The 25920-nt window shown below is 40.2% G+C and overlaps 1 protein-coding gene and 1 long non-coding RNA gene across 4 annotated transcripts in view; one reads left to right on the plus strand and one right to left on the minus strand.

Annotated features, from left to right (window-relative positions):
- LOC104003113 (uncharacterized) overlaps window positions 1–25920 on the plus strand; it is a 157305-nt gene that overhangs the window by 81276 nt on the left and 50109 nt on the right. The window contains exon 4 of the long non-coding RNA XR_001711289.4: window positions 11839–11914. This is a non-coding gene — a long non-coding RNA (uncharacterized LOC104003113). The remainder of the gene's footprint in view (window positions 1–11838; window positions 11915–25920) is intronic.
- Window positions 1–25920, minus strand: part of CHST9 (carbohydrate sulfotransferase 9) — a 278764-nt gene that overhangs the window by 51938 nt on the left and 200906 nt on the right. The window lies entirely within an intron of this gene.

Below are 25920 nucleotides of genomic sequence, written 5' to 3' on the forward strand. Positions count from 1 at the left end.
AAAGTAACTGCAAAAAAAAAAAAAAAAAAAAAAAAAAAAGAAAAATTGACAAGTGGGACCTAGTTAAACTAAAGAGCTTCAAGAAACCATCAACAAAGTAAGAAGATGACCTACAGAACAGGAGAAAATATTTGCAAACTGTGCATTCAAAAGGGTTAATATCCAGAATCTATAAGGAACTTAAACAATTGAACAAGCAAAAACAAACAACCTCATTAAAAAATGGACAAAAGATGTGAACAGACACTTCTCAAAGGAAGCTGTCAGCAAACACATGAAAAAATGCTCAGCGTCACTAATTATCAGAGAAATGCATATCAAAACCACAATGAGATAGCATCTCATGCCAGTTAGAATGGCTATTACTAAAAGTCGAAACAGCACATGCTGGCGAGGCCATGGAGGAAAGGGAATGCTTATACACTGTTGGTGGGAATGTAAATTAGTTCAGCCACTGTGGAAAGCAGTTTGAAGATTTCTCAAAAAACTTAAAACAGAAGTTCCATTCAACCCAGCAATCCCATTACAGGGTATATATACAAAAGAAAGAAATTGTTCTACCAAAAAGACATATGCACTCATATGTTCATTGCAGCACTATTCACAATAGCAAGACATGAAATCAACCTAGGTGCCCATCAATAGTGGATTGGATAAAGAAAATGTGGTACATATACACCATGGACTACTATGCAGCCATGAAAAAATGAAACCATGTCCTTTGTAGGAACACAGATGCAGCTAGAGGCCATTATCCTAAGCAAATTAATATCCAGGAACATAAACCAAATTCTACATGTTCTCACTTATAAGTGGGAGCTAAACATTGGGTACACATGAACATAAAGATGGAAACAATCGACACTGAAGACCACTAGAGGGAGGAGTGATGGAGGTGGGGAAGGGTTGAAAAACTAACTATTGGGTACTGTGCTCAGTATCTGGGTGATGGGATCAATGGTATCCCAAACTTCAGCATCACACAATATACCCAGGTAACAAACCTGCACATGTATCCCCTGAATCTAAAATAAAAGTTGAAATCATATTAAAAACAGAAAGAAAGGATTCATGTTTGGTGTGGGAACCTGGGAAGACTTCATGGAAGAGACAGCATTTGATCTGGATAGGACATTAACAGAAGCAGATTAGGGGAACAGTATTTTACCTGGAAGGAAAAGCATGAGCAAAAGCACATCAGGGAATGTCTAAGGAACAGTAAATGGTTGCGCTGAACTTAAAGGTGGTCTGTATATTGGCAAAGTAATAAGAGACAAAGCAAAAATTGTATGATGGGCCAGTATCACGGAGGACTCTAAATACTTAAAGAAATATTTTTTGACATAATATTTGTTGAGGGAGTCCTTGAATAATTTTGAGCCAAAGATTGATCCAAATGGTACCCTAGGAAGATTAACCTTGAGGATGGGGGATCCTGGCAAAGAGATGGAAAAGTGTAGATGAATGTAGGGCACATTGTATGAGTAAAATGGATTTGAAGATTCAGATGAGGGGTTAGGATGGGGAAAAAAGGAATAAAAGAGGAGCAAGATTTTAAGCTTGGTTACTTGGGGGAAGATGCTATTAATGCAAAGGTAAAAATAAGGAAATAGGTTCAATTTAAAGAAGTAAGTTTGGTGAGCAACAGAGGAGGTGGGATGATAAGCTCGGTTTAGCATTTATTTGGTTTAAAATACCAGTAAAACATCCCACAGGAGGCAGAAATAGATACCAGGAAAATACCAGGCAGTATTCTGCAGAGAGATGATGGGGAGAAGAGAGCGTAGAAGACTCTCGAGTTGAAGGGAAATATCAAGATTTGAACTTTGGAAAATGGTTGTATTTTATTTATACTTGAATAATTTGATGTTTCAAATTATTCAACTTAGATAGTGGAATGCAAATTTTACATCATCCATAGTGAATAAGAAGAGACTCCTTCTCTAAGCTACCACAAGGATTTATTCTCAGGAACTAGCAAATTTGAAGTTTGGTGTAAGAGCTTAAGTTCTCACTGGTTGTGGAGTTAAAAGACAATTGCAAGTTTTAGCAGAAGAAAATTAGGCTGATTTCCTTATTTATTAAGCTGAGGCTAAGGAATGTTTAGAATTTATCAGAGAACAACAGAATTGTTTATGCCTAGCATTCCATTATTGGAACGCTAAGCATACGGGAGTTATTTATATCCTACTGCTCAAGGTCATTGCCAAGGTCTGATTGCAAAAATTCAAAAAGTTGCAACCTCCAGCATAAATGGGTTAAGGGCAGAGCCCAGGCAGGAGTTAGTGGTGCGATCAGGGCTCACTCTAAACTCTGACTCCTGGGCTTCAGCAATTCTGCCATATCCTTTCGAGTAGCTGGGATTACGGGCATGGACCACTATGCCAGGACTTCTTTCTTCTAATGGAGTATTCTCTTCCTCCTAGTAATAATAATTTTTGCCCATCATATGTTTTATGAATATTTGTCCTAATTTGTCACTCACCTTTACTTGTTTACAATGTTTAGGGAATAAAAGAATATTATAGCAATGGCTAGTATTCAGTAAGCGCTTACAACATACCAGCAACATCAATACATTCTTCACTCAGTTCTCCCAGCACTTCTGTGGGATAAGGCTATTGCAGATGATGAAGAATGAGGCATACAGATACTAACGTGCCTGGAATTGCAGCTGGGAGGTGATGAGCTCAAGCCTCACTTCTGAGCCTACATCATTTCTTTTCTGGTTTCTGCTTTCAGTGTCCAGCTTGGAAAGGCACAACTCCGTGCAGCAATTAAAAATAATAAGGTCATATCTGTATGTAAGGCTAGAGAACAATACCTCCATTGTATTTTTAGAACAATGTGTATAACTAATATGTTTTTTAAAGTACATATAATTATATGTAAAGAAGTCAGAGGAGATATACTTTAGCACTTTGTTACACGTTAAGGCCGGGTGGGAAAGGAGTAAGAGTTACTTTTAATTTAAGCACATCTGTTTCCTTTTTTTTTTTTTCCTTGAGACAGCAACTGGTTCCATTGCCCAGGCTGGAGTGCAATGGTGCAATCATAGCTCACTGCAGCCTCGAACTCTTGGGCTCAGACAATCCCTCCAATTCAGCCTCCAAGTAGCTGGGACTAGAGGCATGCGTCACTGCACCCAGTTAATTTTTTTAATGTGTAGAGATGAAGGTCTTGCTTTATTGTTCAGGCTGTTCCCAAACTCCTGGGCTCAATCGATCCTCTTGCCTTGGCCTCCCAAAGTGTTGGAATTGCAGGTGAAAGCCACTGGGCCTGACCTGCTTTTGCTTTTCAAAACCTTTTATTAGGAAAATGTACTGCATCAATTTAAAGAGAACAATGTTTCTGTTTTGGATAAGAAACATGGGTGAGGCTTTGAATATGCTTTTCTTTTTTGCACATTAGGGCAGGCGTTCCTTCATTCATCCACTTGTTCAACCATTCATACCTGGTTTGAAAGTCTAGTTTGTGTTGGTCTTGGGCTGGCTAGTGGAAATACAAAGGCGAAAGGGTATAATCAGCCCCTCCTCTCAGTCTGGCAGGGAGACACACAGGACAGATTCGGAGTGAGAGTTGCCATAGGAATAAGGCAAAGTCCAGTCTCCATTCAGATGAAGAGGGCCAAAGTTGGCCTGGGGGTGTCGGGAAAAACTGCCAAAAGGCTCCAGCTTTTAAACTGAGACACAGCTTACAGAATTTTCCCTTTCTAGTTCCCATAACTGTTCACACCCACTGACTCTTCCAGCCTGGGGTGTTAATAACTCTCCTGTTACTAACCTGGGGTTACTATACTATCTTCCGTGGTCTGCTGCTCCCTCTACTCCTATCCCAAATTATAGTCTCCTTTTTTTTTTTTTTTTTTTGAGACCAAGTCTGGCTCTGTCGCCCAGGCTGGAGTGCAGTGGCGCGATCTCAGCACATTGCAACCTCTGCCTCCTGGGTTCAAGTGACTCTCCTGCCTCAGCCTCCTAAGTAACTAGGACTACAGGCATCTGCCACCACGCCCGGCTAGTTTTTGTATTTTTAGTAGAGATGGAGTTTTGTCCTGCTGGCCAGGCTGGTCTTGAACTCCTGCCCTAAAGTGATCCACCCACCTCAGCTTCCCAAGGTGCTGGGATTACAGGTGTGAGCCACTGCGCTCAGCATTGTAGTCTCTTTCTATGTAATCTTTTTTTAACTTATCTCAATCTGAATGTGGCCTCTGTTTCCTTTGGGACATTTACTGATAGTTGGTGCCTTTCACCTGGGGACAGGTGCAGCTGCTGGGAGCTGGTAGAGTAAAGGCTGGTGGCATCACCATCGCCTGGGGTAGTTTGCTTATCACCTGGGTATTGAGATCCAAGGCCGCTTCAGGAAGTATCTCTGCAGGTGTCTGGTATAAATGGGGAGAAGACTGGCAGGTGGTAGGTGATAGATGGAGATGGTGTGTTTATGAGTCAGGTGGAACAAACTCAAGACCTCTAGAAATCATTCGTGAGATGGGATGAAGCCAGAGAAACAGTTTTGTAAAAGTTTTTTTGTGTATTTGAAACTTTAAAGCTGACATTTTCTGAGGAACACCCATTACTTCGATGAGAAAATTGAGGGTTCAGTAAGTTATTAATTCACCCATTTAGTCATTCATTCAGAAAATACTGAGGGCATATTATGTACCGGGCACTGTATTGGGCATAGAGTGAATGAAACAAACAAAAACACTCATGGGGCCATATGTGAACCCAAGTCAGTCTGCCTCTCAACATAGAGTTCTTTCCACTGTCTCAAACTGCCTTCTATTAAACATTTGATAAATCTCATTTTTCCAAAACATGACATGAAGGACTCACTCCTCTGCCATTGCCTGGAACCATGGGCTGCTTTTGCACCTTTTCTTCTAGATGTGCACTTTCCGCTAAGCTTGGCAGGATCTCCAAACTCCTAAACTCTGTGTCCTGGTAAGTCATCACCAGGACTAAACAAACATTAATGTTGGTGCTTATTACTGAGCCGTTGGGTCTATTTTTAAGAACACAAAGAATGAAAAGATTAGCTGCCTACAAGCTCCCCCATCTGTTCAAATGGAAAAACTTCACAGAGCCCTAGGGTGCTGGGCAGCGCAGATTCCAGCTTCTGTTTTTAAGGAGTATTAAAAAAAAAAAAAAAAAAAAAGGAAACAATTATTTCAGTGTCTCTCCAAATGAAAACATCTATTTCAACTCAAAGAATATTTTGTAAAAGTAGAATGTAGTGAGTAAGATCACAAACTTGGGTGTCAGTGAGACTGGGTTCCAGGACTAATTCTTCATTTTAGTAGCCATGTGACTTCAGGCAATTCAATTTCCTTAGCATCTGTAAACCTTGATTTAGCCTTCTAAAATGGAGATTATCAGAGACAATCCCTACCTCTTGAGGTTTTCATGAGGACTAAACGATATCATGCACGTTTCATACTTAGAGTAGTGCAGGTCACATAGTAAGTGCTCAATAAATATAGTCACTACTGTTATATGCATTATCTCTTTCACTTAACACAACCTTAAGAAGGAAAGAAAAAGTGATTATGTAATCTAAATATTTGTAGCCAGGGAAGCAAATAGTTCTTCTTATAGTTTCATAAGAAGAGCATTTTTGATTAATTTAAAGGGAAACCACAGACATTTAAAATAAAAAATAGAAGCAGAACGCTGATGTGGCTAACACAAGTTGGACAACATTTATTAACGTTCTAACGCTTTATAAAAATTGGAGACCAAAGAGAAATCCATATAATTTCCTTTATTTTATTGCTCATATCTAACTTAGCCACTAAGAAATTAGTGCAATACTTTATGGATGTTTTCAGAGGCAGCTCTTATAATTTTCAGTTGACGACCTTAACAAGGTATTGGTTACATGAAATGTATGTTCATTCTCAACCGCCCACCTGTTTTATTATTTCTCTCCAGAAACAAATATTTTTCTGGACTTCAAACAAATAGGACTTCAAATTCCTATTTCCCATTTAGTGCATGTTACTTATATCTGCTGCTTTATTTTTCTTGATGTATTTACAACAAGTGAGAAAATCAGATCTAGGCCCAGCTTAGAGTTATGGAAGTTCTAGTGTTCTTCAGGGCAGAGCTTCTCAGGCAGCAGACTGTGGGCCGTAAACAGGTGTGCCACTGTATTTGCCCCCTGGCTTCTGGGTCTACCGGTCAGGGCCTGGGCCAGCCCAAATCTCTAAGCTCATTGCCTTCCCACCTCCAGCAGAGCAGTCTTGTCCACTGTGTGTGCTACACAAATACCACCTTCTTCCATGTGTGCTGTGATGTGGGAAAGGATGGAAAACACTTTCTTGGAGAAGGAGGAGCTTTGAGCTGTGCCCTTCCAGAACAAGACTAAAGGAAATGTGCAGGATTGACCCTGTGTTTCAGAGTACAGCAGAAGAAGAGAGCATGAAGCAAACAGGATGAGGAAGAGGTGACATGAGGGACAAATGCACAGGGAAAGGAGCGAAGATGGGAGGTCTTTCTGCCTAGTGGTCAGAAGGAAGGTCAGATGGCGATGGCAGGAGCCTTAGACTAGAAAATAAGAGGGTTTCCTCTTCTTTAATGTCCAGAATCGTGATTTCTTTCTTTCCTTCATTATTTGTAGTTGTCCAAAGTGATGAAATTCTTGGGAAGCTATTATGAAAACTATTTACAACTGAATGCATTCCCAATTACAGGCATTGGACCAGCATTTTTTGGGTTTAGAATTTGAGCCGACTGTGAATGGATTATGAGACTCATGTGAGTGTCCCCTGGCTGGTGGGTCATGGCCCAAAGCTGCACTGTGCAGCCTGCAATGTGTTCCATAAAAATACTCAACTGAGGTAGCAAGTACTTGTGCTGGTGGCAGTGTTATTTCCACTTGCAGGAGCAGTGTAGCTCCATAGCAGTGCCATCAGTTTATAACTATGTGAAGATTTGTGTTATGAGAACCTCAGTGAACTGACAACACATTACTGATTTACTCCAGTAATGTCCTGTGCTTTTTATAGATTAGCACCCCTGGGAAGCAGGCCATCTGGCTTGCCCTTTAGTTTGACCTGGCCTGTAGCATGGGTTTTGGAATTCACAGACCTAAGTTCAAGTCTGAGTGCTACCACCATTAGCTGAGCAACACTGGGCAACTTATTTAACATCTCTAAGCCACTGATTGCAAATCAGAGAGATGTGATAACAATAAAATTTACTGCATGGTATTGCTATGAAGACTAAATGAATAATGTGTGCCATGTATCTAGAAGAGCTTAACACATGTTCACTCTCCTCTTCACTCCTGCAGCAACAGCAAAAATCATCTGTAGAGTTAAGGGTAAGAAGATCTTATACTAGTAGCATCAGATGCTGAATAAACTGACAGAGATCAGAGCCTCATGGTCAACTGGTAGGCCTAGTGAGGGACTCAGGAAGAAAACATCTCATAGGAGGACAAGAAAGGGTGTCAAAGAAGTAGACATTGAGGAAACAAAAAAACCCTTTGGAACCCTGACTACCATCCAGTGAGACAAGATTGACAATTAAAACAGAATAGACATAATATGATCCATGCCTCAGTTCCTATGCCTAATGTTGTACAGTTTGGCAAAAAGTACATAGTTTATTCATAATGCTGCTTTTAATTTTCCCAACTAATTGTTTTTATTTCTTTCTAAAGTGTCTGGCAATCCCAATTGATAGACTCAATTGATCATTTAGTGTAGAAAGGGTAAGTTAGGAAAATCCAATCTTGACAACTTTTAATGATTTTTCTGATGTATTAAAAAGGTGGGACACTATAAAACTATGCTGTATATGACAGCTCTTTTAAAAAATCAAGTACAAAGTATAATTGAAAATATTCTTTCATTTTTCTAAAGAAATCTCTTTTAAATTCTTAGAAAAGATCAGGCACAGCAAAAGCGAGTTAAAGCCTTAAAAATATGTTATTGGTGTCTTAGATCCCAAAGCAGAAATATACACTCATTTTAAGTTGCAAGAATAATAATCTAGATCTTTGGGGATTTTAAAAATTTCATCTCTTTGCCTTAAATGATTTTGAAACAAGGCATGAATATAAATAATACATATAGTACTTCTGGGTTTAAACGTCTTTGATGAAATGATGATACTGGCTTGGAATCTCTCTCTCTTACTACACACACGTTCATGTGTGCACTTGTATGTGTACCTGTGACATAGCTGTTTAGAATGGTTGGACCTTCAGATGGATTGGCCACAGACCTTTCTGTCATGACACAGCCTTGCCAGTTATTCTTTCAGCTTCCTAGCTCCCCTGGCAGTGGTGGAGAAGATCCCAAGTTGTTATCAACTGAACAAGTGAAGGAAAGTTGGGTATTTTAAGGCACATGAATTATTTTAGGATTTCTGGTTGTGCCTGGCTAAGTTTTTGATGATTACTGGAGATAAGAAAACAAGACTTAATTATTACTTTCTTTAAAAAAAAAAAAAAAAAAGCTCTTGCAGAGTTTCAGAAGATTCTGGAAATTGACATGATTTCCTAATGTTCCAGTTGGTAGATATCTTGGGTTGGCCTGAGGACTTGTCATTTCAGTCTCAGGCAGACACTACAGATACGCTTTTTGGGGGATGGGTCAAAAGGAGAGTGTGACTGAAACACTGAGGGCTTTATTCTTCCTTTTGTGAATTTTAACACTAATCATATTCATCATGAAAGACGTTTCCAATACTGAGAGAGTGTAAGGCAAAAATCAAAAGGGTCACTTCACCCTTAGTCACACCCCCTATGTCTTTAAAAGCAAGAAGACAAATACAAAAATCCTTGTATATGCAATGAAAGCTTTCTGAATGCTATGTAGGAAGCTGCTTATATAAGGGACTGCTTATCTAACATTCTGAAAGTTTCTGTTGCATTTACAGGGATATTTATATTTGTCTTTTTGCTTTTTACACGTGTAGTAGGGCCATGCTGTAGATGCTCTTCAGCTACTTGTTTTTTGCTTTTGTATATTACAATATACCTGTATATTGTAAACACCTTTTTGTTGGTCCCTATAGATCTACCTCATTGTTTTCAATAACTGCATTGTATTCTACTGAATAGAAGTCCTATAATTTTGTGGGCAGATAACTATTGTATGTGTTTAGAAATTTCTTATTACAAGCAATTTGTCAATGAAACTTCTTGTAATCTTTGTGTACTCATGCAAGTATATTCTATCGGTTAAATTCTTAGAAGTGGAATTATGTGGCCAAAAGGTGTGTGTGATGGTTAATATTGTGTCAACTTGATTGGATTGAAGGATGCAAAGTATTGTTGTTCCTGGGTGTGTCTGTGAGGTGTTGCCAAAGGAGATTAACATTTGAATCAGTGGACTGGGAAGGGTAGACCCACCCTCAATCTGGGTGGACACAATCTAATCAGCTGCCAGTGCGGTCAGAATAAAAGCAGGCAGAAGAAGGTGGAACGACTAGACTGGCTAAGTTTTCTGGCCTCCATCTTTCTCCCATACTGGATGCTTCCTGCCCTCGAACATCAGACTCCAAGTTCTTCAGCTTTGGACTCTTGGACTTACATCAGTGATTTGCCAGGGGCTCTCAGGCCTTCGGCCGCAGACTGAAGGCTGCACTATTGGCTTCCCTGCTTTCGAGCTTTGGGGACTTTGGATCTGGCTTCCTGGCTCCTCACCTTGCAGACGGCCTATTGTGGGACTTCACCTTGTGGTCCTGTGACTCAATTCTTCTAACAAACTTTCCTTCGTATATGCATCTATCCCATTTGTTCTATCCCTCCAGAGAACCCTGACTAATACAGTATGGAAATTGAAATTTTTGGTTGTTATTGCTACATGACCAAAAAATATATATTATATAAGTAATATATATTTACACTCCCACCAACAATTTATGAGAGTTTGTTATTTCACCCACATCCTCTAGGCTTTAGCATTGTCAGACTTTGAAACTGTTGGCATTGCTATCTCATGTTTTTAACCAACGTTTAAAAAAATCATGAGTGAGGTCGGTGCTTTTATGTTTACTAACCATTGGTGTTTATTTTTCTATAGCTTGTCCATTTTCCACACATCTACTTTTTATTTATAATAGTTTTGTTGCACTTTAAAGAAATTAGATACCTGTGTGCCAAATTCTAAATAAGTTTTAAGTCTGCTGTCTTTTGAAGTCATGAAAATTTGTTTGCATGTGTGTGGATGTCTTTAATATGTATATATTCATTAAATATTCTACAATGGTGCATGCATTTCATACCATTTTTAGAAAGGCTTTTCCCAATCCACAGCTGTTTTTTAAAAATGAGCTATTTTCTTCTATGACTTTTACAATTATTTTGATGATTTCTTACCTTATGGTTAAAAATTTGACACATTTGAAATTTATTTTGGTTTAATGTTTGAGGAAAGGATCCAGATATGTTTTTCTTCCAGGTGGCTGGTCAGTTTTGCTCAAAATGTTGATTGAAACATATATCTTTCTTCTACTGATTACCACTTTACTTACACAAAATCCTCACATGGGTTCAAGTCTATCTACACTCACTCTGTTCCATTGACCATTCTCGTTTGAATTTATGCAGTCTTTTTTTTTTTTTTTGAGATGGAGTCTCGCTCTGTCACCCAGGCTGGAGTGCAGTGGTGCGATCTCGGCTCACTGCAAGCTCCGCCTCCCGGGTTCACGCCATTCTCCTGCCTCAGCCTCCCAAGTAGTTGGGACTACAGGCGCCCGCCACCGTGCCTGGCTAATTTATTTTTTGTACTTTTAGTGGAGACGGGGTTTCACTGTATTAGCCAGGATGGTCTCGATCTTCTGACCTTGTGATCCACCCGCCTCAGCTTCCCAAAGTGCTAGGATTACAGGCGTGAGCCACCGCGCCTGGCCACGAATTTATGCAGTCTTATATTTTAATACTCTTTACTAGCTAGTCTTCCTTTTTTGATTCTCTCTCTCTCTCTCTCCCTCTGTGTGTGTCTGTGTTAAGCCCTAATAATAAAAGGATAGAAGCCTCTATACAGGTTGAAGGTGACCTTGGGTTGTGAGTATATATTTGGCAATTAAGCTCCCAGATAAAGATGAGTTTATTCCACAAAATAGTTCTTGAAAACCTACCGGGCTAGGCACTCTCCTGGGCTCTGCGGACACAGCAATGAATAAGGAAGAAAAGGTTCCTGTTCTTGCTGAGCTTACATTAGAGAGCTGGGGAGGGGCATACAAACAATTAGCAAATAAACAAATGTATACGGTCTTATTGTGCCATGAAGTGAAATCAAGAAGATAAATTAGGGTGATGAGCTAGAGAGTGAGGGAGGAGGGAGGTATTTTAGATAAGTTATTTGGGGAAGATTTTCTGAGTGACATTTGAGCGTAGCCTTAAGTTAAGCTTCAGTTTATCGTATCCAATTTCTTTCTAAATAGTTTGACCTTGATACTTTAGTGTCTAAAATAGAATTTGTTATATTTCCCTTAAAATCTGTTCCCCTCTGATCTTCACCATTTTGGTCAGTGTTATCATTATGTTTCTTAGTCGTCCAGACCCTGAAATTTTGGGGCCATTTACTTCTTTGTTTCCTTTCCCACATGACCCAATGGTAGGTCCAGAGCACCTTCTCCAGGGCGTCTCCAGCATGTTTCTTCCTTGGCCATTACCATGGTTGGGTGCTTAAAATTGCCCACAGTGAGATTATCATGTCTGCCTCTAAACCAGTGTCTCTGCCTCCAGTGTCTCCCACTTTCAACCCAGACTCAGCCTGCTGTGATGTTAAGCTTCTAAAATACAGATTTCTGATCAAAATCTTTGAGCTGCAAATGGAAAGTATTTTTGCTTATAGAATGACATTAGACTGCTTTATTTCAGATTCAAGATCTTGCAAAATCTGAGATCTGCTCAACTCTCAACTCTTCTTTCCAAATGAATGCTTCCTATCTGCCAGGTACAATTCTAAATGCTGTATGTATTGATTCATTTAATCTACACAACAACCCTTTGAGGTATGTACTATTATTATTATTTTTGAGACAGGGTCTCACTCTGTCAGCCAGGCTAGAGTGCAGTGGCACAGTCTCGGCTCACTGCAACCTCTGACTCTGGGGCTAAAGCAATTCTCCCTCCTCAGCCTCCCAAGTAGCTGGGACTATAGTCACATGCCACCACACCTGGCTAATTTTGTATTTTTTGTAGAGATGGGGTTTCACCATGTTGCCCAGGCGGGTCTTGAGCTTCTGGGCCCAGGTGATCCTCCTGTCTCGGCCTCCCAGAGTGCTGGGATTATAGGCGTGAGCCAATGTGCCTGGCTGAGGAAGGTATCATCATAATTGCCACCTCATAAATAAGGAAACTGAAGCATGGGGAAGTTAACTGACTCGTCTAAAGTCGTGGAGCCAGCACATAGACATCCATCACTGCAATCGAAGAAATCTGGCCTCTACCCATGGTGATATATGTTACCTTCTAATGTTTCAAGATCTATTCCTGCTTGTGTGTGATTGAATGTTGTTCCTTCTGGCAGAAATCTTCTTTTCTCAGCTCTATTTTTGCTTGTCTATGTCCTCAAGGCCCAGCTCAGGTAGCCTCCTATCCCCTTCTCTCACCAGCCTCATCCTCATTAGTGGCTTCCACCCCTGAACTCTCAGGACAGTTTTAGGATGTATCACCCACTACTACACAGTGGAGCAGATGATTCTGAGCACATCTTCTGTTTCTGCAACTAGATTGCCAACTACCTTAAGGTAGACACAGTGGCTTATTCCTCTGGGGCCCTAAGAAAGACCTAACTTGCATAGTAGGTACTTAATGTTGATTGTTGACCATGTCAGTCATAGAACACTCAATGGAATAAAGCTGGTGTCTAGATATTGGTGACAACTTTAGCACATTTAAATTTAAAGTATGCTGTGTAAAAATTTCAGAATAAAGACAGAGAAATTCACTCAACAAACACTTATGGAGCATATGCTGTGCACCTGGCATTGTTGTCAGTACTCAGGAGGCATCCCTGAACATGTGAGACATAGTCAGAATAGACTAGGTTGTGTTGCAATAACAAACAATTGCCAAGTCACAGTGGCTTAAAAGGAAAGGTTTATTCATTTATCATACTCTATGTCTTTTGATGGCTGCCAGGGGAATAATGTTCGAATTAATCACTCAGGGAGCAAGCCCAGTGGAGCAGCTTCCATCTAGAAAGGTGCAGATGCTGTGTCAGAGGGAGGAATGGACGTGGCAGATGTGCTGGCTGCAAAGAGCTCTGCCCGCAGCAGCAGCACGCATCCCTTCTGCTCACTTTCTATTGGCCAAAGCAAGTCACACAGCCACGCCCAGCTCGGGGGGCGGGCAGGGAAATCCACTCCTCCACTAGACCTGGAAGGACAGAGCGCCCATGGCTATGGATAGCTCCCACGACTCCCCACAGACAAAGATTTCTGCCTGGTGGAGCTTATTCCAGTCTCTCAAGGGGAACACAGACAATAAGTAATAGACACGATAGGTAAGTAAATGGTAGAACATGTTAGAAGATGACAAGTATTATGGCGGAAAAAAAGCAGAGTTTGGTGAGGAGGTTGTGGTGGAGGTGTGGCAAGGGTGTGGAGGGGAATGGGGTTTTCATTAAGATGGTTACATTGGGCCAGACGCCGTGGCTCACGTCTGCAATCCCAGCACTTTGGGAGGCCGAGGCGGGCGGATCACTTGAGGTCAGGAGTTCCAGACCAGCCTGGCCAACATGGCGAAACCCCATCTCCACTAAAAACACAAAAATTATCCAGGCGTGATAGCACGGGCCTGTAGTCCCAGCTACTCGGGAGGGTGAGGCAAGAGAATCACTTGAACCTGGGAGGCGGAGGTTGTAGTGAGCCGAGATCGCACCACTGCACTCCAGCCCGGGTGACAGAGCAAGACTCCAACTCCAAAAAAAAAAGGAAGAAAAAATAGATGGTGACATTGAGCAAGGAATTGAAGGAGGTGACAGAGTCAGTCATGCAGCTATCCTGGGAGAAAGGGTTCTAGACAGAGGGAGCAGCAGCGCAAAAGCCCTAAAGGGAGAGAGAGCATGGCCGTGTGTTTAGGCAGCAAGGAAGCCAGTGTGGTGGAGCAGATGGGGACCGACAGACTTTGGGGCATGAGGCCTTGGGGATTCCACCTTTTCCTGCGAATGGTACAAGGAGCCGTGTCAGAATTGGAGGCAGAAAAATAACCCGATTTCACTAACTTGATAAAGGATCTGTGTTGGGAATGGACTCTGGGAGGGTAAAGATGGAGGCAGGGGGCGGGGAGCAAGACAGTGATCCAGATGAGAGCTGAGGCGGCTCACCCGGGGATGGCGCTTTTCCTTGCCATGGGCTCTGATACCAGATTTCCTTTCAAGTGTGTGTTTTAAAATGCAGTTTTGGCTTCCAGCACTGCGTGGCACTAAGAATGAAATCCAGTTTCTTCCCACGACCCAGAAGACGGCCGAGCTTCACCCTCTGGCTTCACCCCCTGGCACCGCGCTCCTCGTTTACTGAAGCCAGCTACACTGGCCTCCTTTTGGTCACTTGATTACAACAAATTCTTCCAGCCTCGCGGACATTCCCTTTACCTAGAACATGTTCTCTCCTTTTTCATGTCTTAGCTCAAATGTCTCCCGTTGGAGAGGCTTTCCCTGACCTCAAGGAGGCCTCTCCTGTTTATCGTTGGTCTCACCACTCCCTGTACTTCCTTCATGGTGGTTACTGCAGTCTGCAGTCCTATAGTTTACCTAATTCCTTTTTAATGGTCTATTTCTTACTGCTAGAACGTAAGCTCTATAATCAGACAGCTGGGATTGGCTGTGTCTTGTTCTGTGTGGAAATTCCAGTGTCTAGAGTGGTACCTGGCAGAATTAGGCACACAACAAGTGTGTGCATGAAAAAAATGAATGAGTCAAGAGTCCCAATGGGATGAGAAGGCATCAGGGAGGCAAAGGTGCGGAACAGTGCGTAGAAGGCCCCGGGTTCAAGTAGTCTCATAAAAGCTGGAGAAGGTGTTGCTTTAGATCAAGCTTATCCAACCTGCGGCCTGCAGGCGGCATGCGGCCCAGAATGGCATTGAATGTGGCCGAACACAAATTTGTAAACTTTCTTAAAACATGACATTATGTTTTTTTTGCAATTTTTAAAAGCGTATCTGCTATTGTTAGTGTATTTTACGTGTGGCTCAAGATAATACTTTTTCTTCCAATGTGGTCCAAGGAAGTCAAAAGACTGGACACCCCTTTAAATGGGAAAGTGTTTTTTGAACGCCAAAGTGGGTGCCGTCACTCTGAGCATGCTGGGCCCTTATATTCTAATGACCTGGTTTTTGTATCTGTTTCCCCCACCAGGGGCTATGTGCTATTCTTCCTTTTAACCTTGGTGCCTACGGGCTCAAGGAATATTTTATTGCACCAAACTATACTGACTGCTCGTGTGTTCAGACTCTCATGCTGAGCTCTCTAATTAGATCCTCATTAAAAATAAAATCTTATCATGAATCTTGTAGGGCCTTCATGGACAAAAAAAATTGTGCATGCCTGCCATGATATTTTGGACACACTGAGATGTTTTTAATCAAGCCACCATCTGGGCCATACATTTTGGTGACTCTATTTTATTGTGTTCCATCAATTCATGGCAGCCTCACACAATCTGAAGTATGGCATTTGAACTATGCCCTATTAACAACTCAGGGAGATGCCTATCTCCTTCCTGAAGTTTTAAGATCCAATGCAACTTGAAATGAAAGAAATAAGGGACTAATAAGATGAAAAGCAGTCTTCAGGAGTGGACAGTGGACACAGGCAGGCATGGCAAAGATGGTTAACTAGGTGAAAAACTGCGAGTAACCAAAAGAGGTGAATGCAACACTTTCTCTAGTCACTATCAGTGTTCCAACACAGGTGGAATCCTGAAAAGAACAGCAAACATTTTGGATGGTGGAAGTATGAAAAATGTGGGAAAGGAATAGGGAAGAGAAGAATAAGATATGAAGTATGTTTTCTGTATTTTATAACTGCTGTTGAATTGATTTCTTCTGAAACCCTATCAGTGACTTTAGCTTTAGGTTATAATTTTGTTTCCAATTTAAAAATTAGTTTCCTTATATTTGCATGGTGCCTGGCAGCTTTCAGATACTTCCATCATCCATGATCTCATCTGGTCCTCCCAACAAGCATATAGTAGGCAGAGCAGGCATACTTATTTTCTTTCTTTTTTTTTTTCCTTTTTTTTTTTTTGAGACAGGGTCTCATTCTGTCACCCAGATTGGAGTGCAGTGGCCCGATCTCGGCTCACCGCAACCTCTGCATCCCAAGCTGAGACGATTCTCCTGCCTCAGCCTCCCGAGGAGCTGGGATTACAGGCGTGTGCCACCACGCCCGGCTAAATTTTTTGTATTTTTAGTAGGGATGGGGTTTCACCATGTTGGCCAGGCTGGTCTTGAACTCTGACCTCAAATGATCCACCTGCCTCGGACTTCCAAAATGTTGGGATTACAGGCGTGAGCCACTGCGCCCAGCCCAGGCGTACTTATTTTCATTTCACAAATGAGGAAAGAGAGGCTTGGGGCTCTAGGCACCTTGCTCCAGGCCAGAGAGCTGTTACGCGGCAGAGCTGCAAGCATGGGTCTTTTGATAACACACCTACTGTGTCCTGCTAACCTTATTTTGTTGTTTAAATCTACTGTTTTATTAGATAAGGTTCTCCTGAGCCAAGATTTCAGTTGCAAGTGATGTAGTGATCAGTTGCTTCCAGGAGAAGCCAGTGAGGGTGGGGGGAAGAGACATAGGGAACAGGAAGGAGCCCACACTCAGCCTGACTTTCCTTTTTACTTGTATAAATGTATGGCATACAAGTATAATTTTGTTACATGCAGAAATTGTGCAGTAGTGATGTCAGGGATTTTAGGGTATACATCATCCAAATAATGTACAGTGTACTCCTTACATAATACCTCATTGTCTGGCCCCTCCCACTGCCCCCACCACTCCGAGTCTCCATTGTCCATCATTACACACTCTAAGTCCATGCGCACACATTATTTAGCTCCCACTTATAAGCGAGAACATGCAGTATTTGTCTTTCTATGTCTGACTTATTTCACTTAAAATAATGGCATTCAGTTTCATCCACATTGCTTCAAAGGACATGATCTTATTCTTTTTAATGGCTGAACAGTATTCCAATGTATGTGTGTATATATATATATAAAAATATATGTATATGTGTGTGTATATATATATATAAATATATGTATATGTGTGTATATATATGTGTATATATATGTGTGTGTATATATATATATATAAAACATTTTCTTTATCTTATTCATTGATGGACACTTGGGTTGATTCTACATTTTTGCTATAGTTCAGCCTGATTTTTGAGGGAGGGGCACTGCAGAGCATAAATTACATCTCAGAATTTATTCACCTTGGGGCAAAGGAGTTGGCCTTTTGTATTCCCACATACTTCTGTTATTGGCCAGTCAGCAGGAGGTGTCCCCCACCACAGGGAGGAACCAGGAGAACAAGGAGGACCCAGTGAGCCCGAGAAATCTTCTCATGGGTGGGAGTGCCAGCCCGTTAGCAGCAAAGCACATTAGAGGGGCTCCAACAATGTACTCCAAATCTACGCTCAACAGGAGGACTAAATAAGTGGGATAAGCAAAAGCTACTTAGAATTTTAAAAACGCTGCCTGAATATAAGAAATAATTTTATTCTGGTGCATTCTTAGGACAAATGGAATCATTCCAGAACCTTCTTTGAAATCAGAATCAGACACACTTGCAGTAATCTGACTCTCTCCCTGAGGAATCTGATATGAAGACACTCATTTAGAAAAAGGAGTTGTGGCCAAAGCTGGATATTGTTTCACTGAATTTACAGAATTAATTCTTTTAACTAATTCTGTTCCGATAAAAGATCAAGCCTAGCAGAGAAGTGATTTAGCCCCAGGCCACATAACTGGTAATTGACAGAAGCTGAATGTGAAGTCAGGTCTCCAGACACCCAGTCCAGAGTCCTTTCCAGTCCCTGCCTGCCCAGCATTAGGAAGCGATTTTGCTTTCTAGCTGGGCCAGACAGGGATCCAGGAGGGAAGAAGTGAGGGAGACATTCCCTTCTTTGACTCTGATCTTCAGTATTTTTGAAGCCCACTCAGACATGGAGAGAGACTAAGTCTCTTGAATGCTTTTCAAATCCTTCTCTACCGTGGATGGGAAGGAAAGCATCCCTGAGACTCATTTGTAAAGACTGCATGATGTGACAAAGTCACATGAATACAGGAAGCCATCAGGCCACAGTGAGGAAAGGAAGCTGGGGACAGGGGGCTGCTTTGCTCCTGAGAAGGCTATCACAGTGACAATTGTGATCTGAAGGTCCTCAGAGTTTAGTAGAAGGAAAAAAATCCATCTCCTTGCATTCTTCTTCAGGCAGTCTTATGCAGTGCTTATGTATAGCTGCCTAGTCCAAGGTTTTTTCATTTTGTTTCTCCCTCTTTTATAAAGAAAGATGTTATTTGCAGGAAAAACATGAGTGAGAGATAAGGGATCTGAGCAGTCTCATGTACCTTGCCAGGCCCTTTTATGGACTGGGAGCATCCTTCATGCAAAATTCATGGAGTCATTCTTATGAGAAGTTCAGCATGCCTACTCTTTTCTATGGTCTTAGATTTCTAAGAAAAATGTGCATCTCTAAAGAAAAAAAGTTACTTGCTGATATATAAAGCCTTTTAATTTGTACTGATGCTTAAAAAAAAAGTTTAAACAAAACCCAGATGGAAGCTGTCTAAATGCTTGGGTTAGAAAGAAGATTGGGTCAAATACAATAGCAAGTCCTAAAGCAATAGCCTGCTGCAGGGAGTATACATCTATCCACATTTAGTCTAAATGTAGAGTGACCTTTCACTACCAAGCCTTGAGCTTAAAGTTGGCTGCAGTTATTGGAAATCATTTCCAAAGGTCATTTGTAAAAAAAAAAAAAAAAAAGAAAAGAAAAAAAAGTAATATGGATTTAAAGATACCTTCCATACATGTAGAAAGCCAAGGCTGCCATGCTAGTTAAAATACTATGGGAGAAATCATTGCTGCAGTGATGAGTTTTGAAAATAATCTAAAAGGTCTAGGGCTATACAGATAGCAATTTAATTTTCTTTCCCTATCCATTAGTAGAATTGTTCCTATGTGCATTGCTAAGCTATTTACCAACACCATATTATAAGCATCCAAAAAAGAATATGCATTATTACACTTAGGAGGGAGTTACTGAGAACCATTTGCTTTCATTAGGTCAGGGATATTACACTGAGGCCAGGCAGAGAACATTCCCATGAGCAAAAGTCTGACTCTCATTCCAAGTGGTGACATTTATATGCAGGGTGTCCAACATGTCATTAGAGATTTTTCAAAGGGCATATATAGCCAAAGTCACTAGGGCATGATGCGTGCACCACCTTAATAAGTTAAAAAAAAAATTCACGGGCTCAGCAGGAGTATAGAAATACTCTTATGTTCATCAGTGAATGCTAAATGAGTCCCCTTTGTAGATGCAGGCAGAAAGAGAGCAGGCATGTGCATGTGTAAGAAATAAGACATGCTTTGATGATTCTCAAAGACATCTGCTCTTTTCCTGTGGTTTTTTTTTTCTCCCAATGTAAAATTTTGTTCAAAGTGGAAAATAGATTTTTTTTTGGAATAAAACAGAAATTCATAACAAATTGCTCTATTTTATTTAATTAGAAATCTCTTTGTCTCAAAATTTTTCTTTTTACTCTTCCCGACTAACCCGTTTCTTTTCTCTTTTTCTGATGTGTGTGTGTGAGTGTGTGTGTGTGTGTGTGTGTGTGTGCTGCTCTTCAGAGTAGATTGCTAAGGACAATGACAATATCTATTTAGATACTTTATTTAGGACTTGTATATTTATTTTTAAATCCTTTCATTTATTAAGTTTATTAAGTATTAATAATCTTTTCATTTATTGCCACCCCTCACAAATGTATAGAGCATCTCTCGTGTGCTAGAACTTTCCTAGCCACCTGAACCCACTTAGATGAAAAATAAGACACCTCCCTGTTCTCACAAACACTCGTCTGTTTTTGTTAGCGAAGACAGAAGTGTCTATCATGTGAGTTTTGTGATGCAGAGGGATAAACACATGTTCAGAAAAACATCTGACTTCCAGTGTTGCTTCTAACACTTATCAGCCTCGTAACCAGAGGGAAGAAAGTTCATCTAAGTCTTAGTTTCTTCAACTGTAAAATGAGAAAAAATAATATCGGTCCTTCCTACCTCACAGGGCTGTGGAGAAAATAAAATGAAAGTAAACATTATGAAAATGCCTCATAAATTTCAAAGTGTTATGCAAATTCAAGGCACTAATGCACTGAGTAAATGGCAGACTTGGTGCCTGGCTCAGAGCTGAACAGAGTGGGTTCCCTACAAAGGGACAAACCCAAGGGAGAGTCAAGACCTTAGTCAATAAGAATTTTCTAGGTGACTTATGTGACAAGGCCTATATCTGTGGTTTTTGTTGTTTCTGGTTTTTTAATTTATTTTATTTTTTTTAAAGATTGTGGCAGGTAGGTCGGGGCACAGAAGGGTCTTTTATCCTTGAGCATGTTACTCTGTGCTATTGCCTTTTGGAAATATGCCCATCCTATTTTGTTGTGAGAGTTTGACCATAAATAGTTCTCTTCTAAAATGTGAACACTTTGTGCCTTTTATCTTCCTGCCGGCAACCCCTTGCATCTTTCTTTCATTTTACAAATAATAATGCTTATAATAGAATATTTGGGGGAGGCCAAAAAGGAGAAGTGAGAAAAACATCACCCATAAGACAATCACTGTTAACATTAGTTTATTTCTTCACTTTCTTTTTTTCTATGCATATACGGAAAAAAACTATATTTGGTTTTATATAGTTATGGACAAACTGCATATCCAATGTTATAGTCTGCTTTTGTTTCCCACATAAGGTAAAATAAGAAATTTCCTTTATTTCCATTTTTTTCTGCCCTCTTATCATTCAAAACTCATGTTCTGCCTCATCTTCCTTTGGTAGCTCCCCATGTTTTGCTGATTTGATTTACAAGGCCTCATCTGCATTCTAATGACATGTTTCTGCCACTAGAATCCATCTCTCTTCTTCTTCTAAGAGTTAATTTAATTGTCTATATTTGTCATTTTACCAAGAGCTCCTTCAAGTAGGAGCCATGTCTATTTGTCTTTTTGTACACAGAGATCAGATCAGCGCTTGGCATAAACTGCTCAAGAAATACTTGTGGAATAGACTACCAATTCCTATGATAAATTCTTAGCAAAAATCATGTGTGTCTGCCCTCTAGACCAGTGAGTTGATAAACTATAATTTCCTTAAAAATTCCTCAATTGCTGGTTTCCATATTGTTACTACACTACAATTAACATTTTAAACGTATTTTTTCTGTGTTTCAGATTGTTTTTAAACTTAAGATTCATAAATGAGAAATTCTAGGTCTCAATATTTTTTAATGAATTTTGACATGTATTTTCCAATTGCTTTTAAAGAACTTGGATCTACTTTCATCACTTTCAAGCTATATCCCAGAGTTCATCAAGACTACACTAAGACAGGATGGATACTCCTTCCTCCAGGAAGCCGTCTCTGTTTCCCTACCCACTCTACCTGTTAAGCTTAGGTGTGTCTCCTCTGTGCTTCTATATAACCCTTCACTATAGAGTTAGGATGTTTTGTTATGGTTATATATTTACTTGTCTTTCTTCCAAAGAAGACTATGAGCTCCTTTAAAGGAAGAGGCAAATGTAATAAATTATTACAATCCCTAGCGCCTAGAAGTGTAACAGATTCACAATACATTCTTATTGACTGTAAGAAACCAGTGCTTAATCCAACTATATAAAAAAAATGACCCATGAATGAAGATAATAATGGCAATGATTATGTACCAAACATAAATTGGAGGATGAGAGAGATGAGTAGACTACCGATTTATTCTTTACTCTGGAAACTTTGACAGAATTAATGTTCAGTACATGCTATAATGTTCGATTATTCAACAGTTCACACACTGGAGTCAGGAAGTTGCCCAACACTGAATTTTCCCTTCTCCATCAGCCTGCCTTTACTCCATTTTATATGTCAGGTTTCCTTCCTCTAAAAATTCTTAAGGTTTACCACTTCAGCATGCAGATTCAATTACTGGTAGTGCTGCCTAAGGCAAGCAGTCCTATCAGTGCTAAATCTGTTTTAAAAAAGTCCACACTTTTCTTGGGGAAAAAAAAGGTTTTATAATTTATAAGAGTTCATAATGAATATTTTACCAAGGGCAGAAAATGAGCAAAGAGGTATGAAAGAGGCTATGGGATTATTTCCTGGCAACCCATTGGCCAAAACGAAGCCTAAATATGCTATGTCCTAAATCCCAGTGCAGAAAGAATATGTAAAAATGAAGTGATCTTAAAGAATGTATGTGCTTTTTTCACTTGTTCAGTTTTTCTTCAACATGCTGATCAATATCGTCTATATAGAAATGATCATTAAATATGTAAGGAGAGTTCTGTGATGTTGATGGAGCCACAGGAGGCTCCCTTTTTCTTATATTCACATTCTCTAACAGCAGAGTTGGATTATTGCATTTTTTCTAGTTTCTCAAGTTAAGAAGTAGATTGGGAAATTAGAATTGGTTACAGGCTAAATTTTACATGTTAAAGGCTTTACATGTTAAGGGTTTTTGACTTAAAAAGATATTGGTAAGAAAGAGCCAAGGGTTTCTTTTTACAAGGCCAAAAGCATAAATATGCATAACCAGACAAAGTCCTTCACACCTAAATACCAAGTTATAAAAAAAATCTTGCTCCTAACCCATGTAGACATGATGCTTACTCTTCAGGGTGAGGTATCCACCTTCATTCCATTCACAAAAAGTAGCCACTCATGTCTAGGATCCATCAATGTGTGACTTCTTGACACTTAGCTGCAGCAAGTATTTGCTAAGTGGCATATTCAGAACACAGCCGCATCTATCATTCAAGTGTTACTAATTTCCATTGTAATGAGCACTTGAGAATGAACAGTAAGTTCATTGTTCAGGAATACATGTGCAATCCTGCTGTTGATGGCCCATAAACATGAACTCATTTTCCAACCCTCAGGGCTTGCCTCTGGCACATGGAATTTGGAGGTATGATTTCTGTGGGTAATTATCCCACTTTGCATGTGTACAGTGCTTTGTAGTTAACAAAGACTTCCATTACATAAACTTGCACATCCAGTAGAAGCAGAGGCCTGACAATTTAATTATTACTATTAAATTGAAAGCTAACTGTAATCATTTCTGACAAGTCCCCTATCTTTGTCAGCAAATTTAGTGGGTTGAGTCAACTGCTAAGTTGAATCCAGTCCATTTTCCTCCATGCCGTCATTGCCCTAGTTGAAGTTCTTATCAGCTCTCTCGATCAGCTGCAATATTTCTTCTAACCAGTCTTCTGTATTCCAGTCTCCCATCCTCCCCTTCCCACTTCCCAATAAATCCTCCACACAGCAGTCAGAATGACCTTTAGAAAAGCAAATCTATTATGTTATTTTCCCTCCTTAACGTCATTCAATGGCTTACAGCTGCCTTTAAGATAAAGTACAAAATCCTCCGCAGAGTAAAAAAGACCCATGATCTAGCCTCTGCCCAGAGGCTGAATTCTGAGTCTCTCAACACTGAAAAGATTACAGTGATCCACTTTCTACTACCTCGTCTCTTCATCCACGTGTAATTAAGAAGGGAAGAAACTAAAACATGAAACACATATATATGTTGCAGTTAAAATAGTTTCTTAAAACAGTTCTGATTACAAAATTCTGGATAAATTTATCAAAGCTAAACTCCTTTTACCTTTTTTTTTTTTTTTGGCCTCTGCTTTGCAAGTGCCCCTAAGAATACTCAAACTTTGCCAGTTGGGTGATCTAGAACTGAGCTGTTTCTCTAGCAAAAACAGTCAAGCAAACAAAACAGTAGCAACAAAACTCAACATATGTCACTAAGGAACCTTTTGGTTCATTCAGCCATTCACTTACAGTAAATTCATTGTGTGTCAGACACCGTTCCAGACCTTACTGGGGACGGGGGATACACAGTGAATGGGATACTGTTGCTGGCTTCAAGGAGCTCACAGTTTAGAAGGGGTGGGGATGAGGGGTTATACAGTAAAGGTTTTCCAGTCTTTTCTTCAACATCTCATGCAAGAGGTATCTCTGTGTTCCTAACCTCCTTGAAGTCTCCATTTACTGTACCTTGTTCTGTGATTCCACATGATGGTCCTTCAAGTACTTATTCATTTATTCAAATATTAAGTCATTTCTTTTCCACATGATAGTTCTTCAAGGATAAAATGGAATAAAATTCATATACTCAAAAAATTATATGCCACACTCAGGGAATTCAACGGCCCTTGCCTTAAGCTCCTCACAGTTTTGTGGCAGATATTGACAAGCAGATAGACAATTACAAAGTGATGTGACAAGAAGAAGGACTGAGGGACTGAATATAGACCTCTAAGTGTGTGACCATCTGTGTAAGGAGAGGGAGGATCTGACCTCTGTGTAAATATTAGCCAGGCTAAGAATCACAGCGGGAGTCCAGGAAGAGGCACTGTCAATAAGCAATCACTGGTGGTATAACCAAGCATGGTAGGTTAGGGGAATCCTCTGTAGAGAGTATGTTTGGAGAAAGTATAGGCCCTAGACCAGTGTGTTTCAAATTTAATGGACATCAGAATGACCTGCAGAACTTATTAAAGCAGTTTTCTGGGTCCCTGATAGTTTGAATATATGTCCCCACCAAATCTCATGTTAAAATGTAATTCGCAATGTGGGAGATGGGATCTGTTGAGAGGAATTTGGGTCAGAGGGGTGGATCCCCTCACGGCTTGGTGCTGTCCTTGCCACAGTGAGTTCTCATGAGATCTGGTTGTTTAAGTGTGTGGTATTTCGCCCCCAACTCACTCTCTTGTTCCTGCTTCTCCCATGTGACATGCCTGCTCCCTCTTTGCCTTTTGCCATGAAAAAAAGCTCACTGAGGCCTCCCCAGAAGCCGAGCAGATGCCAGCTTCGTGTATAGCCTGCAGAGCCATGGGTCGATTAAATCTCTTTTGTTTATAAATTAGCCCACCTCAAGTATTTCTTTATAGCAATGCAAGAATGGCCTAATATAGTCCCATCTTCAGAATTTCTGATTTAGTAAGTCTTTGGAAGGGGACAAGAATTTGCATTTCTAGCAAGTTTTAGGTAGTGCTGATATTATTGATCTGAGGAACCACACTTTGAAAACCACTGCCATAGGCAATTAGACAAGGAAGAAATCACTAAGTTTTATATATAAAAGTTATAAGTGCCTCATGAGTGTAGATAACAAAGCTTTGCAGTTATTTAAAAGTGGATAACTTTTGCAATTCAGTAAACTGTTACTGAGCCTTGATATACAAAAGACACTATTCAAGACCCTGTTCTTTTCTAGGGTCAACCCCTCTTCACTCCCACATTCCCAGTGTTTTCAACCCCTTTACCAGCTTGGTTTTTCACTACAAAAATATAAAAGTGTCCTTTTTGCTGACATTGACTTAAGATAAACTTAGGCAAGGTTGGAGTCAAGACCTAAGCTCAAAACCCAAATTTACACCTGACTAGCCATGAGCTATGGAAATTAATTTAACTCACTTAATTGTAACTTTTCCAATATATAAAATGAGGAAACATTTATAGGGATTTTGTGAAGATAAAATGAAATATCAACTTGCCTAGTGCCTGAAGCATAATCAATGCTCAAAAAGTTCTAACTCAAAAGGGATAGTCTTTTCAATTAATTATGCTGGACCAGTTAGTTATTTCTATCCTGACTCCCACTTCACAAACAAAAATTGATTTTGGATAGATTGTAGAAGTACTTGAGATTGGTAAATGATAA

This window comes from Pan troglodytes, chromosome 17 (assembly GCF_028858775.2).
Source record: "Pan troglodytes isolate AG18354 chromosome 17, NHGRI_mPanTro3-v2.0_pri, whole genome shotgun sequence".
Classification (NCBI taxonomy): domain Eukaryota; kingdom Metazoa; phylum Chordata; class Mammalia; order Primates; family Hominidae; genus Pan; species Pan troglodytes.